Genomic DNA, 7,992 nt, shown 5'->3' with positions numbered 1-7,992 from the left:
GAATTCTACTTCATTACCTGACGTGCCAGGAAGCCGATATAAACTATAAAATTATAATAATAATAATAATAATTAGGAAGCGTAAAAAAAACACCTTAAAACCTACACCAATCTCAATTGATTCGATTCAACTTTTAAATAAATTAAAAAACACTCCCCAATCTCATTTTTATGAATATGTGAAAGGAAAGAAAATCAAAGTTCGGAAAAAAATTATATTTTTTTCTAGCTAAAAAGTGTATTATTCATTTTCATTCATATTTTCGATTTATGTATTATGCATTATTTATAAGAGAATGATAAATAACAGTAACATTGTTTCAGAGAGAAACTGCTGTATAATGTATAGATATGTGGATTTCGGTATGAAAAGTACTTTGTTACTAAGGGTATCGAAGGTTTCTTTTTCGGAAATGGAGCTTTTAAGTTTATCTTTGCGAGCAAGTTTTATGGCCGCTTTGTAGATTATACGACGTACTAGAAAGTAAAGCGTGACTCCATTCCTTAAAAGCCGACGCATTTTCTGATTACATACAAAAAAATTGCGAGAGAAGAACTTTTAACGGATTCGTTTACTCCAAAAGAAAGATAAAAGTGCAATATTTCCATTTGTAATGCAATACGAAAATATTGAATCTTTGGAGTCGGAAGAGACATTCAAGCACAGAGTTGTTTCTAAGTAATGAGTAAATACATAAAGCAAATGGTGAATAAAAAATCTCTCTCATCTGCTAAATGGGGAGAAGTAAGAGAAATGGCGTGAGCATATCTATGAAATGGGAAGAAGTGCTGGGAAAACATCGTAGCAGCTGGATATACGGTTCTGCTACAGCTATTATACTTTGTAAGGTTTACTTTAATATGAAAATACTGAGGTCGGGTGCGCAAAAACAAAAACAAAACAGAGAAAGAAATCCCAATGACAGCACGCGCAAGAGTGATTGTGAAATCAGAAAACGTGACATTGAACTAAATATCCTGTGCTAATTGCAATAAAATCTTTGATTATTTGCTTTTTAGAGCCATTCTCTGCAAAGGCTTTTAGGGCTTGGCAAAAGAATTCATTGAAAACGGTAAAACCAGCGTTTAATGAGTACATACCGGTTTTGCGTGGAACAAGTACAATCAAACTCATAAAATATTTAACAGACTTCGCGAGGAAAGTTTCCCGTTCATCGAAGGCAATTTATGAAAGCAACTTTGCGTTGTCTCTATTTTCCACACATGGTATTTTTTTTATAAACCTTGTAAAGGAAAAAACCAGCTAACGGCTTTTAGTGAAAAATCAAGGCCATTTTACAAGTGCAGAAAGAAGTTGTACGAAGCGAAAAATTGTGAAGCAATAGCTTTTCTGCAAATCTCGTTGGTGTTTCCTTAACAATTTTGTGAACAAATCAAAGTTGGGTAGCGGCATTAGCTTAGCTGGGTAGGAATATAATTTATTTATGAGATCTGCAATACTTGTTTTTTCAAAGATTTTTAATACATTATTAGCATTAATATTCAAAAATTTGTAAGTATTTGAAGTATGAAATATTTTTTATATATGTTTGTGTTTTCATTAGAACTGCTTTTCTTTTTTAAATTAACATAATGAATGCGCGAATAAATAAATAAATGAAGGAATGAGTGAGCGAGTGAACGATGAATGAAAAATTCAATACAGCAAGAATTGAACAAATGAATGATTGGTTGCGGGTAGGTTAAAGTTACCAAACACGCACTTCGCAGATAAGCGTAGATGAAAATTATAATATTATACAGGCATTTTTATGAATTGCTATTTACTTTCTCTTATTTTAGATTCGAATAAAGTTGAAGTACAACGCCCACCGCCTCATCATAACGAATGAACGATTTGCTATATGTCAAGGTAAGTTGCGTTTATCTTTACTTGTTATTATGTATAATTTATTCATTTCATTTTATTTCATTTTAGATTAAAAAACAAACATACGCCTCCACTATCGCTTCTGCGGAATGCGATATTTACATAGGCCAATGGTAAGTTTGTGGCCATATTTATATATAAATTTTAGTAATCACAATATTTTTCTTTTCCAGATATCAACACACAGGCACAGCGATCGTGATGTATTTATATGTATTTTTTATGTATTGTGTATGTATATTATGTATAAATGGGGCTTATATTTATTTATTATTATTATTGGAAATATTTTTACAATTTTAAGTTAAGTTTATAATGGTGTAGGCCTACATGAGACAAATTACTATAAATCGTTGGGCCATTTCATAATGGAAAATTTAAAGAATTTGATGGCCAAATTTTTATGGTAACAAAAGCTTCTCGCTAAAAAATATATGATAAGTCGGTGTTTTTGTGGATTCAAATCCCAGTGTGGCTTAATCGTACTTGCTCCTAGCACAGAATTACAAGAAATGTGAATGTCATAAAATATCACAAAGGAAAGTTTACACTGATGTACAATTCCTTTTCTTGTTAGGATTTTTAGGATTAAAAAAATTATTCCTTTATATACTGTGACAAACAATGTTTTGCTCCACTTTTAAAGATAATTAATTGATTAGAGCATAGAGATTGAGATTGCTTAAACTATTTAGTTTTTAGTTGATGTGTGCATTGAAATTTAAATTGAAGTTCAAAGTCAATGGAATTCTACCAACACGTGCGCCACTATTGTTATGTGCGTCCTAATCACATAGCAGCTGTTAACGCTTTATTGCAGACCATATTCTGACCAGCCATTTTAAAAGTTGTAATCCTTGCCTTTTCATTTGCAATGTCCGAATGTCTAAGTTATATGGATGAGACAAAAATAACGACAAGGTCGAAAACTATGCCAATATGCCGAGCAATGTAACGGCCGTTCTACAAAAAAAGTTAGCATTTTATATGATAGTAAAAAACGACATTAGAAAACCCTGGGATGCACCTTACACCTACCCGTATTTTTTATAATGATATCAAATTTTCTGCATTCAAAAATGAAAATTTCGACCAATTTGTTTAAACAGACGCCGTTGCACGTGCGACTTCTTATAAGCCTATTGAGCGTTTTTATTTCCGATGTCGTCAATATGGCGTCCGCCAGGGGCTCGAAATACATCAAGCTGTGATGATGGTGTCCTTCCAATCCTAAATAACATTTTTCTGAATTTGACGAGCTGCATCTCTGGGAGGGTACTTGACAATTAGGAAATATACTTGATTTCTCGCAAAGGACCGTTAGCTAGTTTTTTTCCTTTACCCTAAAGAATTGCTCGAGATATTTTAATTAATTTTACCAAATTTTTCTTCTTCACCTTGAAGAACTTGCACAGTGAAATGATTGAAATGCAGCAGGTTTCCTTTTTCGACGCTATGGAAAAAGTACCATATATTGAGAATAGAGAAAATGGATATGCCGTTGATATATGGACACATTACATCAACGTGCTAAACCTTTGCCGTGAAATGAAGAGGAAGAAGCACAATTGATGTTTCATAGGCTCTCTAAAAGGTGTCAATTCTTGTAATATGGAGGTAGTTTCGAGTAGCTTTGCTTTCATATGGAGTATTGTGGGTTGAACCTATATCGCTATATATGTAAATTTCTGGCTAAGCCACTTCTTGGTGAAAATGTTGTTAACATCGGCAATAGTATTTTTTAAGCAAATTGGAACAGCGGACTCGTTTAAGGATAGGAAATTTTTATCATGATGGGCATTGTTAATATATTCAATATAGATGGAATAAAATAGACACAGAATATTGGATTTCAACACAATTCTCCGGGCATTTTCTGAAACTGTCACAATTATGAGCGACATAGTCTACTGGCAGTATACAGAAATTAAATTTTAAATTTAAAATTTAACATACATACATGCATATAATCTCTAGAAACTTCTCCCATTGTTAAAACCGATTTAGTTCACCCATACATCCATGCATTTCATGTATGTAGCACTAATATTAAACCAGAATTCTGAAATATACTTATACTAAGGGATGAAACTACTTATACTAGGGGGTGGCTGACTTAGCTTAGTCGGTATCTCTGAATGACTTTTTAGACGATTAGCAGCGCATGCATCGAAGAAAAAATTAGCTTTCATCGAAAATTATTGCCAGCAGCTGAAAAAGACGAGTCTGCAGACACAATTAGGAAATCATCTGCATATTGAAAAATATGAGTTTTGTCATCTTGAAGATCATGCAAAGAAGCTGTGTGTAGATTAAAGAGAATGGGGCTTAAACACCAGCCTTGTAGGATATGGCCACATATTTCAACTTTTTCAGTACCAACATGCGCTTGGATAAAAAATTAAGTATCCACAGCCGTATTTGAAGAGGAATCGAAAAGTTTAAAAGAATTCTACCAAGCTTAATCAAGTTGACACAGTCATAGGCTTTGCCGATTTCCAGGGAAAGCATAATGACCATTGTACCTGTTTTCTTTAAGCTGGCTATGAGAAAAGACAGTTCGTTAACGAACATATTCGTAGATTAGCGTAGCGTTTTTGATAGGCGTAAGAACAAGCTGGAATAATCTTCTCAGTTTTCAAGAAATCACTTAGTCTCTCCTTAGCCATGAGGATGATAGTCCTTATGAATACAGATATTAGTGAAATTGGTCTGAAGCTGCTTAAATCATTTAAGTCTTTACCAGCGTTAGGAATGGGAACTATCTTGATGCATCGCAAACCTGAGGGTATAAAGTTGATGGACCAGCAGTTGTTAATTGCATGCAAAAGAATGCTGAGGCTTCCTCCAGATAGTGCTCTGAGCATGCTGCATGTGGACTCCATCACAACCTGCAGCAGTAGCTCTCTTTCTGGAATGTAAAACCTACACTAGCTCATGCAATGAAAAGGGTGTGTTGTTGAGACTACTAAAAGGAATTGAAGGAATTATAATCGGATTGATACTTGGAATATAGCTTTTGAGCATATCCAAGTCTCTTTTATTATCATGGTCCTTCCAGCACAACCGCTTCATTTTTGACTAGAATGTCGATGACCATTCATGTAATTCCAGAAAGAATGTGGGCTACCGTTACCACATAACTCTTTAATCGCAATAGCTCTATGTGTCCAAAACGACAGGTTACGTCGAACACTTTGGATACTATATTGTAAAAAGGACATCATATTTAAATTTGAGAAGGGACCCCGGCGGATTTCCTCTTAGTGCTGGGTGCTTGAACTGCCCGAGAATTGGCACAGGCAGACATTTTTTCTTCAAATTCTTTAATAAAATTATGAGGGATCATCGGACGGATGCTTTCTTCAATCGCAGAGATTAATCTTTCAAGTTCTGACGAACGCATATAGTTATTTGAAATTACTGGACGCCGAAGATTTCTTCCAGACGGCTTTGAGAGTGAATTGAGAGAAGGCTTGGTGGGTGAACTGAGAGGAGATTTGGAAGGAACCGATATCCTTTTGACGGCAGCATTATATATATTTTTGGTTAAAATTTAGTCGGCGTTTTGATTATCATCCTGGGTCGAAATTGCGGACGTGTTCCCCAGTGGAGGGAAATTGTCGTCGTAGGTGATGTCATCGAAACATTCGAAATAATTTGCGTAAAAATTCTCTTTTACGTCTTTATACGAGAGATTTTTAATTGCCATGATCCTGTTGATATTTGATTTAAGTTCCCTGTTAGGGCAACTCTTATTAAAAGTGTTGTGCTCACCTGAACCACAGGACAAGCACTTCATCGTCTCACAGTTCACACACTTCGGAGACTTCTCACAGTTAAGGCACTTGCTCTCTTTAGCTTTGCAGAATTTTGACACGTGACGATATCTACAGCACTTAAAGCACTGCTTTAAAGTGGGTACAAAGTACTCAACCGCCAGATAACAATAATTAAATTTTATTGACTTAGGGAGGGCTCTCCCTTTGAAGCCAATTTTGATGCTGGTTGTGGGAATCCACTCATGTTTGTTGTTGAGATTTCTTCTTTGAAAACGGACAGCGGACTTAATCGGAATATCGGATACGGCATTTTTAATTATCTCGTCTACACTGCATATACATGGGATGTTTCGAATGACACCAAATCTCTCGGTGAACGATCTCGGTATGTACGCCTTTAAATTCTTTTTAGTAAATTCATTATTCGTAACAAAATTGTTGGCATTGGCAGCAGAGCTGAAAAGCAGTTTGACTCTGCCCCTGCTGACGATTTTTAATTCTTGTAAGCCGTACATGTTGAAATCCTTCAAGTAATCATAAAAATAGAGATTGGAGTTAATATTGATGCGATTTCCTTCTGCGTTTGCGCACGTTTCGACAAAAACGACGAAATTGCACTTAGAAAGGCAATCGTACAAATTGATCTCGAGATTTGGGGCGGCTGTGGCACCCATATCAGAGGGCTTGTCGATTGCCTGTTTACTAGGCGTAATTAAAACATTTGCGTTAGCTTCTCCATTAGAAGGTAAAAGAATTTTTTTCTCACCAATCCTCGATCTCTTGGTGTTCCAAGTGGTGTTCAATTACAAATCTTTGAAACAATCCCTACCAGTAGTTATAAGATCAGACCCAGTCTACATGGGGAGACGGGCTGATGTTGTATTGCCTGTTATCAAGGGGAACACCAAAAAAAAAAATCAGAACAGAAAAATAAAAAAATATAATATATAGATTGCTTTTTCATTTTTCTCTCACTTTTTTCTTCTTTCTTCTCTCCTTTTCTTTGTTTAAATTTTTTTAAAATATGTAGTTACTTTGTTAAACCTTTTTTTGGTTTCTTCCTTCCCTCCTTCCTCCTTTTAAATTATTTAAATATTCGCAATTTTTTTTTTTTTTTTTTTTAATAACATCAGTAAAACACAAAAATTATCAGCTGCCGTTTGCTAAGATGGCTTGTTGTATAAAGTGTAAATTTGAAGCGAATGCATTTTTTTCTTTTTATTCTTTTGTTTACGTTCGCGTAAAACTATATGAGTCATATGAGTTGCCAATTCATACCAACTTTCTTAAAAAGTGGACAAAGTTAACATCCTGTATCTGAAATAGCAATGCTGTATCAAAAAAAGGCAAAGTATAGAAATATTAAAGAGTTACATTGGGTTTTAAATAGTGTAACGGCCGCGAACAAACCTTGGGTAGGGTGTCTGTCGGTCTGTGTCAACCGCAAGCGGCGCAATAACGGCATGCCGTTAGACAAAATCATTCGATTTTGTGGTACCGCAAATAAATCGCATGATCTTGCGGTATATGTGTTTATTTTGTTCTTTTCTGATCTCCTTGCTTGCAAGTACAGGCAAAGTCGTATGGTTTTGCGGTACCTTTGCTTGCTTTTGCAAGTACAGGCAGAATCGTATGATTTTGCGGTACCTCTGCTTGCTTTTGCAAGTACAGGCAGAATCGTATGATTTTGCGGTACTCCTTTTTTTCCTTTTGCTCTTGCAAGCATAGGCAAAATCGTATGATTTTGCGGGATCTATGCTTGCTCTTGTGAGAGTAGCGGCAAGCCGTTATAGAGAGAGCAACAGGAAGAAGAAGAGGGAAATGAAGTAAAAAGGAGAAGTCTGTCTGCGTTTCAAAAATTGAAGTCAGAGGGGATAGTTCTGAGTTGAAGTCAGTCTTAGGCAGGCTCTCACTGAGTGCGGTTCTTGTTATTTACAGCAGTTCTGTTAACATTTCACATGGTGCTTACCTTTTATTGTTGTGTGTTTAAGTGGTAACAACAAAATGATATAGATAGAAACATGCTTTTAATAACTTAAAAAAAAAAAAAGGAGGAATATAAAGGAAAATTCTATAACAGCCTTTTTTGTTCCTAAAACGAGGAAGGAGAATAATCAAGAGGACAGTTCTGTTAACATTTCACATGGTGCTTACCTTTTATTGTTGTGTGTTTAAGTGGTAACAACAAAATAATATGGAAAGAAATATGCTTTTAATAACTCAAAAAAAAAGGAGGAATATAAAAGAGATGTCGCAAGATTGTGTCTTGCACATCGGAATAGTTTATCTAATTTAACTATTAAAAATTAAAAAGAAGAT

The 7,992-nt window shown here is 35.0% G+C and overlaps 1 long non-coding RNA gene across 1 annotated transcript; it reads left to right on the top strand.

The window, feature by feature from the left end:
- Positions 1–1,803: 1,803 nt before the first annotated feature.
- LOC119642105 lies at positions 1,804–2,115 on the top strand. The gene is made up of 3 exons (XR_005247951.1): positions 1,804–1,873; positions 1,940–2,004; positions 2,065–2,115. It is a non-coding gene; the product is annotated as an uncharacterized LOC119642105 (long non-coding RNA).
- Positions 2,116–7,992: the final 5,877 nt, after the last annotated feature.

The sequence above is a fragment of the Glossina fuscipes genome, unplaced genomic scaffold (assembly GCF_014805625.2).
Source record: "Glossina fuscipes isolate IAEA_lab_2018 unplaced genomic scaffold, Yale_Gfus_2 213, whole genome shotgun sequence".
Classification (NCBI taxonomy): domain Eukaryota; kingdom Metazoa; phylum Arthropoda; class Insecta; order Diptera; family Glossinidae; genus Glossina; species Glossina fuscipes.
This window is presented reverse-complemented; position numbering and strand designations above follow the sequence as displayed.